The sequence below is a fragment of the Myotis daubentonii genome, chromosome 3, assembly GCF_963259705.1.
Source record: "Myotis daubentonii chromosome 3, mMyoDau2.1, whole genome shotgun sequence".
Lineage (NCBI taxonomy): Eukaryota > Metazoa > Chordata > Mammalia > Chiroptera > Vespertilionidae > Myotis > Myotis daubentonii.
The window spans coordinates 215,422,989-215,434,856 of record NC_081842.1 but is presented as its reverse complement, the minus strand read 5'-3'; the positions used below and the strand labels follow the sequence as shown (position 1 = coordinate 215,434,856).

Genomic DNA, 11,868 nt, shown 5'->3' with positions numbered 1-11,868 from the left:
CTTGAGATGGGCTGGATAAATAATGCCCCACCATCCCCACAATCCACTCCTAATCCCCAGAACCTGTGAATGTCACAAAAGTGACTTGCTCTGATGTAAATTAAAGTTAAGGATCTTGAGATGGAGAGGTTATTCTGGATTATCTGCGTGGGCCCTAATTGTAATCACAGGGATCCTTACAAGAGGGAGGCAAGAAGAACAATGGATGCAGTAGGGGTGGTGACAAGCACGAGACTGGAGTGATTCGAGGAGGAGGTTGTGAGCCAAGGAGTGTAGGCGCCGCAGGAGCTGAAAGGCAGGGGGCGGATTCTCCCTCAGAGGCTCCTGAAGGAGCCAGCCCTGCCCACACCTTGACTGGAGCCCGGGAAGACGGAATTGGATTTCTGACTTCCAGATCCGTAAGGAAGTCAATTTGCGTTGTGTGAAGCCCTGAGTTCGTGGCAATTTGTTCCAGTGGCGACAGGAAATTAACACAGTTCTCCACTTGCATAACCAGGGAAGAGTTAGGACTCAATACAGACTTGGGATTGCTTATTGGCCAAGTGAGGGTGGGGCCCGGTACATAACTTGTCCTACACAAGCAAGCCAGGGGTGGAGTCCCCAAGGGGACATAAGCAGGGCTCTGTCTACGCCAAGAGGGAGCAGGTGCGGGAGCAGGTGCAGCAGCAGGAGACACGCATGCCAGGTCCGATTCCAACAGCAGGTCCTGCGGTGAGTTGGCACAGAGAAGGGGCATGGGATGCTGATGGCGGTCTGAGCTGTATATACCTTTAAGTGTTGGGTCCTTATTTTGCTAATGAATAAACTAATAATAGAGAAATTCCACCAGGGTGTCGAACGGGGTGTTTTTGGTGTGGGTTACTGGAAGTAGGGTAGATATGATGGAGGCACCCTATGAGATTCGGGAACTCATCACCAGGGAGGCTGGGGAGAGAAGGCATGGCTGTCCCTGATGAATTGTGCCTGGACAATATGACTGAATGTTCCGCAAGTAAGTTATTTGACATTATTAGTTACTTACGTGGACATAACTGAAAGTCAGAAAGGACATAAACAATTTTGAGTAGTCAAAAAGATGTTTGGTTTTATTAATTATTTTTTTTATTTAATTACATTTATTGGGGCAACAGTGGTTAACAACATTATATAAATTTCAGGTGCAACATCTGTATACTGCACTGAATGATCACCACCAGAGTCTAGCCTCCTTCCGTCATCATCTACTTGACTCCTTTTTCCTCTCCCACTTGCCTTCCCCTCTGGTAACTATTGTACTATTGTCTGTGTCTGTGAGTTTGCTTGTTACGTAGCGTGTTGCCTTTTGTTTTATAGCTCACATATGAGTAAAGTCATGTGGTTCTTATCCTTTTCCATCTGACATTTCATTTAGCACGATACTCTCAAGATCCATCTAGGCTGATCAAATGGCGATATTTCATCATTTTTATGGCTGAGTAGCATTCTGTTATATATATATATGTACCACTTTATCCAATCATCCATTGGTTACTGTGCATCATGCTGCAATGAACATAGAGGGATATATATCTTCACTAATACATTTTTTAGAAAAATTTTGGGTAGGTACCCAGAAGGGGGATTGCTGAGTCATATGGTAGCTCTACTCTTAATTTTTTGAAGAACCTCCATACTGTTTTCCAAAGAGGCTGCGCCAATTTACATTCCCGCTAGCAACGTACAAGCGCCCCCTTTTCTCCACATCCTCTCCAACCCTTGTGATTTCTTGCCTTCTTTATAGCTGGCATTCTAACAGGTGTGAGGTGGTATCTCATTTTGTTTTTTGTTTTTTTTTTAAATTAAATCTTTATTGTTCAGATTATTACGTTAGTTACTCTTTTTTCCCACAATAACTCCCCTACACCCAGTTCCCACCCCACCCTCCGCCTTCACTCCCCACCCACTGTCCTCATCCATAGGTGCACGATTATTGTCCAATCTCTTCCCTCACCCCACACCTCCCCCCCCCCCAAGATAGTCCATTCCCTTTCTATGTCCCTGATTCTATTACAATCACCAGTTCATACTGTTCATCAGATTATTTATTCCCTTGATTTTTAGATTCACTTGCTGATAGATGTGTAGTTGTTGTTTATCGGCGGCTTCTAGACAGTTCTTTAAAGACCTTAAAAGTGTGGTTTTGAACTCTATATCCAGCAGTTTGCTTTCCTCCAATTCTGTTGTTTGTGTCCTGTTTCTTTGTCTCGGCATTTTTTATGCTTCGCTGTGTCGATAGAGTTCCTTTCTGTGCTAAGTGTTCCCATTACCTGAGGTAGACACTCTTGGTGCACCCCCTTGTGGGCTTTGTGCACAGTCTTGTTGTAATTAAGCCTTGATTGTTGTAGTTATCACTGTGAGGAATTGACCTCCAGGCCAATTGGCTGTGAGAATCAGCTGTGTCTGCAGTGGGAGAACTTCTGTGCTGGAGACACCCCTCTGGGGCTAGACTTGCTTCAATGGGGCTTTGGTGCTCACTGAGTCTTCCCCTTGAGTGTGTCTTTTATGGTTCCACAGAGCTGCAAACTGGATGGTCCCACTCTGATCTCTGGGCTTCCTGGCTCCTGGATCTCTAGGGAGGTGCTAATCTAGCCTTTGCCTGAGGCTATCCAGCAAAAGTCTCCCTGCAGGCCTTGGGTGGGGCAGGTCCCATGGGATCAACAGGGCGGGGTTAGCAATTATGGCTGCTCTCAGTCTTGCCCTCAGAGGCTCTGCTTCTCAGTGTCCCAGTAATTGCTGCAAGCCCCATGGAGAGAAAGCTGCCCTAGGGTTCTGAGCGATTCCAGACAGTCCCGCTTCTCCAGTATGAGTCTGGGTCCCTAGAGACTCGCCCGGAGCTGGAGCTCAGAGTCTGAGACTCCCTCCCGATTGAAAACAACAACCACGCCCTCAGCCGCCAGCCTGCTCCGCATGCACTCCGCACCTTAGTATTTTACTTCAGCACTGCGCCTCCTCTGAGTCTCGGTATGTTTTACTCTTTCCTCCTAGTTGTAGAACTTCCCCTCAGCCAGCCTTCCTGTGGTTCTGGATGATGTCCGTTCCGTCTTTTAGTTGTATTTTTGAAGTGGTTGTTCGAGGCAGCCAATTCCGGTGTTTACCTATGCCGCCATCTTGGTTTCCTCATTTTGGTTTTGATTCGCATTTCCCTAATAGCTGGTGAAGTCGAGCACCTTTCCATATGTCTGTTGCCATCTGTGTGTCCTTCTGGGAGAAGTGCCAGTCCAGGGCCTCTGCCCATTTTTAATTGGAGTGTTTGTTGCTTTTGTTGTTGAGTTGTGCGAGTTCTTTATATATTTTGGATATTAGCCCCTCATCGGAGGTATTGTTTGCAAATATCTTCTCCCATTCGGTTGGTTGCCTTTTTGTTTTGTTGATGCTTTCTTGTGCTTTTCAGTTGGATGCAGCCCATTCATTTATTTTTGCTTTTACTTCCCTTGCATTAGGGGGTCAAGTTCCCCTAAACTCTCTGAGACAAAGATCCATAAGTTTAGTGCCTATGTTTTCTTGTATGTATTTGATTATTTCAGGTCTTACTGTCAAGTCTTTAATCCATTTTGAGTTATTTTTTGTGTGTGGTGTCATTCTTCTGCATGACCTTCCAATTGTCCTGACACCATTTATTGAAGAGGCTTTCCTTTCTTCATTATATTTTTTGACTACTTTGTAAAAAATTAGTTGCCCCTATATGTGTGGGTTTATTTCTGGGCTCTCAGTTCTATGCCATTGGTCTGTGTGTCTATTTTTCTACCAATATTCTATTCTTTTTTAAATTATTGTAGCTTTGCAGTATAATTTGAAGTCAGGAAGTGTGATTCCTCCTGTTTTGTTCTTTTTTCTCAGGATGGTTTTGGCTATTTGGTGTCTTTTGCAAAAGTTCCATACAAATTTGATGATTTTTTGGTTGTATTTTTTAGAAAGATGCCATTGGGATTTTGAAGGGGATTGCATTTGCCACTGGGATTTTGATGGGGATTGCATTAAATCTGTGTAGTGTTTTAGTTAATACGGCCATTTTAACTATGTTAATTCCTCCAATCCATGAACATGGCATATCTTTCCATTTCTGTGTGTCTTCAGTTTCTTTTGACAATGTCATATAGTTTTCAGTGTACAGGCCTTTCACTTTCTTCGCTGAGTTTATTCCTAGATATTTTATTCTTTTTGTTGCAATTGCAAATGGGAGTCTTTTCCTCATTTACTTTTCCATTTTATTGTTAGTATTTAGGAACACAACAGATTTTTGTACATTGATTTTATGTCTTGCTACTTTACCATATTTGTTTTTTGTTTCTAATAGTCTTTTGGTGGAGTCTTTAGGGTTTTCTATATATAGAATTATGTTATCTGCAAATGGTGACAGTTCCACTTCTTCATTCCCAATTTGAATGCTTTTTATTTCTTTCCCTTGACTGCTTGCTTTGGCTAGGAGTTCCAGAACTATGTTGCATAACATTTCTTGTTCCTGATCTTAGAGGAAAAACTTATAGTTTTTCATCATTGAGTATAATATTAGCTGAGGGCTTGTCATATATGGCCTTTATTATGTTGAGGTACTTTCCTTCTATACCCATTTTATTGAGTGTTTTAATAATACATGGATGTTGTATCTTGTCGAATGCTTTATCTGCATCTATTGATACAATCATATGGCTTTTATCTTTTATTTTGTTACTGTGGCATAACACATTAATTAATTTGCATATGTTGAACCACCCTTCTGTCCCTGGAATGAGTCCAGTTGATGATGCATTATCTTTTGAATATATTGCTGTATTCAATCTGCTAGTATTTTGTTGAGGATTTTTGCATGTATCTTCATCAGAGATATAGGCCTGTAATTTTCTTTTTTGTGTGTTGTCCTTGCCTGGTTATGGTATTAGGGTAATGTTGGCCTTGTAAAATGAGTTAGGAAGTATTCCCTCTTCTTGAATTTTTTGGAAGAGTTTGTGGAGGATAGGTATTACATATTCTTTGAATGTTTGGTAGAATTCACTAGGGAAGCCATTTGGTCCTGGACTTATACTTTTTGGGAAGTTTTTTATTTTAATTGTTTTATTGCTTAAAGTATTACAAGGAGTAGTACATATGTCTCCTGTTTTTTTCTCCCCTTGACCCTCCCTTGGCCTCCCATGCCCCCCAGTGTCTTGTGTCCATTGGTGATGCTCGTATGCACGCATACAAGTCCTTTGGTTGATCTTACCTCCCTCCTGCCCCCCAACCCTCCCCAGCCTTCCCACTGTAGTTTGACAGTCTGTTCGATGCTGCTCTGCCTCTGAATCTATTTTTGCTCATCAGTTTATAATGGTCTTAATTATCCATAAGTGAGTGAGATCATGTGGTATTCTTCTTTCATTGACTGGCTTATTTCACTTAGCATAATGCTCTCCAGTTCCATCCATGCTGTTGCAAATGGTAAGAATTCCTTCTTTTTTACAGCAGCATAGTATTCCATCGTGTAGATGTGCCACAGTTTTCTAATCCATTCATCTACTGATGGGCACCTAGGCTGTTTCCAGATCTTAGCTATGGTGAATTGTGCTGCTATGAACATAGGGCTGCATATATCCTTTCTGATTGGTGTTTCTAGTTTCTTGGTATATATTCCTAGAAGTGGGATCACTGGGTCAAATGGGAGTTCCATTTTTAACTTTTTGAGGAAACTCCATACTGTCTTCCACCAGTCTGCATTCCCACCAGCAGCGCACGAGTGTTCCTTTTTCTGCAATTTTTTGGGAAGTTTTTGATGACTATTTTAATTTCCTTATTGCTGATCTATTTAGGTTTTCTAGTTCTTCATGGTTCAGTCTAGAAAGATTGAAATTTTTAAAGAATTTGTCCTGTCTTCCAGGTTATCAAATTTGGTGGAGTATAGCCCTTCATAGTATTCTTGTATAGTCTTTTGTATTTCTGTGGTGTCCACTGTAACTTCTCTTTCATTTCTGATAATATTTATTTGAGTCTTCTCTCTTTTTTCTTTCCTAGACAGAGGTTTGTTAATCTTACTATCTTTTTGGAGAACCAGCTCTTTGTTTTATTAATTTTTTCTATTGTCTTTTTGTTCTCTATTTCATTTAATTCTGCTGTAATTTTTGTTGTTAATCTTCACCAAAGGATATTTTTCAATTGATTTTTAGAAAGAGTGGAAGAGAAAGACAGAGAAACATCGGTGTGAGAGAAACACATCAATGGTTGCCTCCTGCATGAGCCCCGACAAGGCCCCGGGCTGGGGAGGAGCCCGCAACCAAGGTACATGCCGTTGACCAGAATCGAACCCAGGACTCTGGTCCACATGCCAACACTCTATCCACTAAGCCAAACTGGTTAGGGCTCTGCTGTAATTTTTATTTTCCTCTTTTCTTCTGACTTTGGGCTTTATTTGTTGTTCTTTTTCTAGTTCTTTAAGGTGAAATGTTAGATTGTTTATTTGGGATTTTTCTTCTTTTTCCTCCCCCCCCCCCCCCCCCGCCCATAGTTCATTATGATACATTTACTTTAAAAATATATCCCATAGCATGGAACAGAATGCAGAATCTCAGAGGGAAGGTGGGGGAGGGAGGGTGGGTGGGTGGTAATCAACCAAAGACCTTGTATGCATATATGCAGAACCCATGGACGCAGACAGTGGGGTGGTGAGTGCCTAGGGTGGGGGGCAGGAGTGGGCTGGAGTGTGTCGATGGGGGACAAAAGGGGACATATGTAATATTTTCAACAATAAAGATTTAAAAAATAAAAATCCTTCTAAACAGAAAAAATATATACATATGTTCTTTTATAAAAGGTTCATAGAACATTGGCATGTTAACATGTGACAGGCTCTCACAGCATGTCACCAATTCTGTGATAGCAAGAATGCTTCCAAGTGTTGTCAACTTCACAACCACAAGTCACCATTTGAGTTTTAAATATATACAAGTTTTAAAATAAAAAGTGAATTAAACAGTGGAAAGTTCCTGTAGCAATGCTTATTAGTGAATTAACATTAGTTAATTCGTTAAATGTAGATGGTTCATAATCATTTACAATATCAACTTATCTGCCAAAAAACCCACAAAAAAAGCAAAAGACCTTTCAATAAGTTTCATAGTCCAAAATTGCTTGCTATCTGTTGTCTTCTACTTTTTCTTTTTGTTGGCTCTCCTGATTCTACTCTGTACTCTTTACTGTTTATTATTATTACTAGAGGCCTGGTAATAAGAGGTCCCTAGGCCTGGCCTGCGGGGATCAGGCTGAAACCGGCTCTCTGACATCTCCCAAGGGGTCCAGGATTGCAAGAGGGCGGTTCTCGGGTGACACATCCCAAAATTGGGGTCCCTCCTCTCTGGTTCTGGGTGCATCACCCGAGAACCGCAGTTGCCAAGTCACCACAGCTTGGCAGCTCCTGTGTTGAGCATCTGCCCCCCAGTGGTCAGTGCGCATCATAGCTACCTGTTGGCTGGTCAAACAGTTGGCAGGTACGCCGGTCACTTAGACTTTTATATATAGAGATTTTTTAATATTTTATTGATTTCAGAGAGGAAGGGAGAGGGAAAGAGAGAAAGAGATAGAAACATCAATGATGAGAGAGAATCACTGATTGGCTGCCTCCTGCATGCCTCCCACTGGGAATTGAGCCCACAACCGGTATGTGCCCTGATCAGGAATCAAACCGTGACCTCCTGGTTCATAGGTTGACACTCAGCCACTGAGCCACACCAGCAGGCTCCTCTGTGGTTCTTTAGAAATATGATCATCTTTTTCTTTCTTTCTTTTTTTAAAAAAAATTTTATTGATCTTAGAGGAAGGAAGAGGGAGGGAGAAATATAAACATCAATGATGGGAGAGAATCACTGATGGGCTGCCTCCTGCACACCCCCTACTGGGGATTGAGCCCACAACCCCGGCATGTGCCCTTGACCGAATGGAACCGGGTGCCCTTCGATCTGCAGTCTGACGCTCTATCCACTGAGCCGCACCGGCGAGGGCCATGCTCATCTTTTTCATCAGCTGATTCTACTGTTTCTCCCTCTGGTAGAAGCCTGGCTTCTCTGAGCCGAGTCACCTCCATTGTCCTCCTGCCTGTTAGACCAGTTGCACCACAGCCAGCCCCGGAGGGAGGCTTCTGCTCCGTGTGCAGGTGTCTGGAGGGGTGGAGGGTTTGACTTCCAGATTTTGAATTCCTTTGGAGGCTCCTCGGGAACTTTTATTTCTGAGGCCACGTGCCTCTTCCAGGCTACCTGCTTGTTGAGCGGATTGTAGAGAAAGGAGGGCGGTCCCTGCCTGGCCCTCCCTTGGTTTCCCCACAATGGGTGGGTGGGTGGGGGAGGCGGGTTCTCCCATCTACCACTTCGTCTGTTCCACTGGGTTTAGCCGAAATGTGTACTTGTCACTCAGGCTAGAATGGTGCTTCTGCCCCCCTTGCAACCTGCTGAGTGAGGGCAATAGTCCAACACCCCTGACCTGCCCCTCTGCCCCCATCACCTGCCCTGCTGCCTGCCACCTGCTGCCTGCTGCCTGCCACCTGCCGACCTGCCCCCATCACCCGCCCTGCCACCCTGTCGCCTGCCACTTGCCACCTGCTGCCCTGCCGCCCTGCCGCCTGCCACCTCCTGCCCTGCCGCCTTGCCGCCCTGCCCCCATCACCTGCCCTGCCGCCCCACCGCCTGCCACCTGCCACCTGCCACCCTGCCGCCCTGCCCCCATCACCCGCCCTGCCGCCTGCCACCTGCCACCTGCCGCCCTGCTGCCCCACCGCCTGCCACCTGCCGTGACGTGGGCTAGTCATTCAGGCTGCTGCTGCCTAGGGCCCAGTGCGGCTGGTTGCTGAGTGGGTGCTGCAATCCCACCCTCCTCTGCTGAGGCGTCTGCCAGGGCTGGGCTGTGTCTGTCTCTGTCCATCCTCCCCCACTCTCTGCGCCCCCCACTCCCATACACCCGCCTCCAGGTGTCCCGGAACGCTGATCTCTCGGGCATGCTTGTGTGTCGCGCAGGGAATTCTTGTGGGATTATAGTTGCCCAACTTGTTGTAACTCTTAGGGGAGAGACCAGGGAGTCTCTTCACATCGCCGAGCTGCTAAGGTCACCCTTCTGCTTTGGTTTTAGTACAGCCGCCGGGCCCTCAGTTTCCCCTCTGTCCACTCTCCTTATGCATGTAGCTCTAGTCTAAGAAGTAGAGTCATTGGATTTCTGGACAAACAGATAAAAATACAGCAAATAAGAAGCCAGGAGGTGAAGAGAGGCAGACAGACAACCCTAAGAGGCCGCAGCCGGCAGCCGACATTGCAATGCTGACCATAAACAATGCGCTGAGGGAGGAAACCAAGATGGCGGCATAGGTAAACACTGGAAATTGCTGCCTCACACAACCACTTCAAAAATACAACTAAAAGAAAAATACAACTAAAAGACAAAACGGACATCATCCAGAACCACAGGAAGGCTGGCTGAGTAGAAATTCTACAACTAGAAGGAAAGAGAAAAGCACACTGAGACTCAGAGGAGCTGCGGAGGTGGAGTGCAGAGGTACAGAGGCGCATGTGGAAAGGCCTGGCAATTGAGGACTCGGTTGTCTTTTTCAACTGGGAGGGAGTCTCAAGCTCCTGACTGCTCTGAACTCTAGTTCCAGGTGAGTCTCTGGGGACTCAGACTCATTCGGGGAGAAACTGGACTGTCTGGCATGGGTCGGAACTCGAGGGCGGCTTTCTCAGAGGTGCTTGCAGCGATTACTGGGACACTGAGACGCGGGGCCTCTTAGGGTAGGACTGAGGAGCAGCCATAGCTGTTTGCTCCACCCTGTTGATTCCCTGAGACGCCACCCCACCCAAGCTGTGCGCAGAGGCTTTTGCATATGAAAGACTTGGCCCTTTGCAATCTGAAAATTACCTAACAAACTGCAGCTGGGTCACAGAGACCCAGAACTTCCAAAAGAAGGCCCAAGGCCCAACAGCAGCTTGCATTGCTTCACAGCTGGGCCTCATCTGGTTACCTCCAAACCCCAAACAAAGAAGAGAAATCTTCAGATCTCTCCATAGCTCCTGCTGGGTAGCCTCAGGCAGAGGCTAAAGTAGCACCTCCTTAGAGATCCAAAGGCCAGTGTACCCAGTGGTCAGAGTGGGACCATCCAGATTGCAACTCCTCAGATCCATAAGGGACACTCAGGGGGCAGACTCAGTGAGCACCAAAGCCCCACTGAAGCAAGTCTTGCCCCAGAAGGGTGTCTCCAGCACAGAAGTTCTTCCACTGCAGACACAGCTGATTCTCACAGCCAGTTGGCCTGGAGGTCAAATCCTCCCAGTGATACCTACAACAATCAAGGCTTAACTACAACAAGACTGTGCACAAAGCCCACAAAGGGGTGCACCAAGAGTGTACACCTCTGGTAATTGGGGAGGCTGAGCCACTGGGCCCTATAGGACACCTAGCACAGAAAGCCACTCTATCAACACAGGGAAGCATAAAAAATGTGGAGAAAAAGAAACAGGTCACAAATGAGAGAAATGGAGGAAAGCAAACGACTGGATATAGAGCTCAAAACCACACTTTTAAGGTTTTTCAAGAACTTTCTAGAAACTGCCGATAAATTTAGTAAGACCTTCAAAAAGTCTGGTGAGACCGCTGATAAATGTAGTGAGACCCTCAAGAAATCTAGTGAGACCCTCAAGGTTATGGAAAAGGACCAACTAGAAATTAAGCATACACTGACTGAAATAAAGAATATATATATTTTTTAAAATAAAGAATATTATACAGAGTTCCAACAGCAGACTAGAGGATCACAAGAATCAAGTCAAAGATTTGAAATATGAAGAAGCAAAAAACACCCAACTGGAAAAACAAAAAGAAAAAAGAATCCAAAAATATGAAGATAGAGTAAGGAGCCTCTGGGACAACTTTAAGCGTACTAACATCCGAATTATGGGGGTGCCAGAAGAAGAGAGAGAGCAAGATATTGAAAACCTATTTGAAGAATTAATGACAGAAAACTTCCCCTACCTGGTCAAAGAAATAGACTTACAAGTCCAGGAAGCCCAGAGAACCCCAAACAAAAGGAATCCAAAGAGGACCACACCAAGACACATCATAATTAAAATGCCAAGAGCAAAAGACAAAGAGAGAATCTTAAAAGCAACAAGAGAAAGACAGTCAGTTACCTACAAGGGAGTACCCATACGACTGTCAGCTGATTTCTCAACAGAAACTTTGCAGGCCAGAAGGGAGTGGCAAGAAATATTCAAAGTGATGAATACCAAGAACCTATAACCAAGATTACTTTATCCAGCAAAGCTATCATTCAGAATTGAAGGTCAGATAAAGAGCTTCACAGATAAGAAAAAGCTAAAGGAGTTCATCACCACCAAACCAGTATTATATGAAATGCTGAAAGGTATCCTTTAAGAAGAGGAAGAAGAAGAAAAAGGTAAAGATGTAAATTATGAACAACAAACATGCATCTATCAACAAGTGAATCTAAGAATCAAGTGAATAAATAATCTGATGAACAGAATGAACTGGTGATTATAATAGAATCAGGGGCATAGAAAGGAAGTGGACTGACTATTCTCGGGGGGAAAGGGGTGTGGGGGGTGCAGGAAGAGAGTGGACAAAAATCATACACCTATGGATGAGGACAATGGGTGGGGGGAGTAAGGGCAGAGGGTGGGGTGGGAACCGGGTAGAGGGGAGCTATGGGGGGAAAAAAGAGGAACAACTGTAATAATCTGAACAATAAAGATTTAATTAAAAAATAAAATAAATGCGCTGAACACGCTGGTCCCTCCAGGTGCCCCTGTGGCCCAGCCCTGCCCGGGTCCCTCAATCTGCCCCCAGCCCCCCAACTACAGGGCTGACTTCTGGCAGGCTGGGGCTCGCGGAACTGCC

General features: G+C 44.9%; 1 protein-coding gene across 1 annotated transcript in view; it reads left to right on the top strand.

Annotated features, from left to right (window-relative positions):
• Positions 1-580: 580 nt before the first annotated feature.
• CA6 (carbonic anhydrase 6) overlaps positions 581-11,868 on the top strand; it is a 34,988-nt gene continuing 23,700 nt past the window's right edge. The window contains exon 1 of the mRNA XM_059686255.1: positions 581-711. The gene's annotated coding sequence lies outside the window, so the exon portion shown is untranslated. The remainder of the gene's footprint in view (positions 712-11,868) is intronic.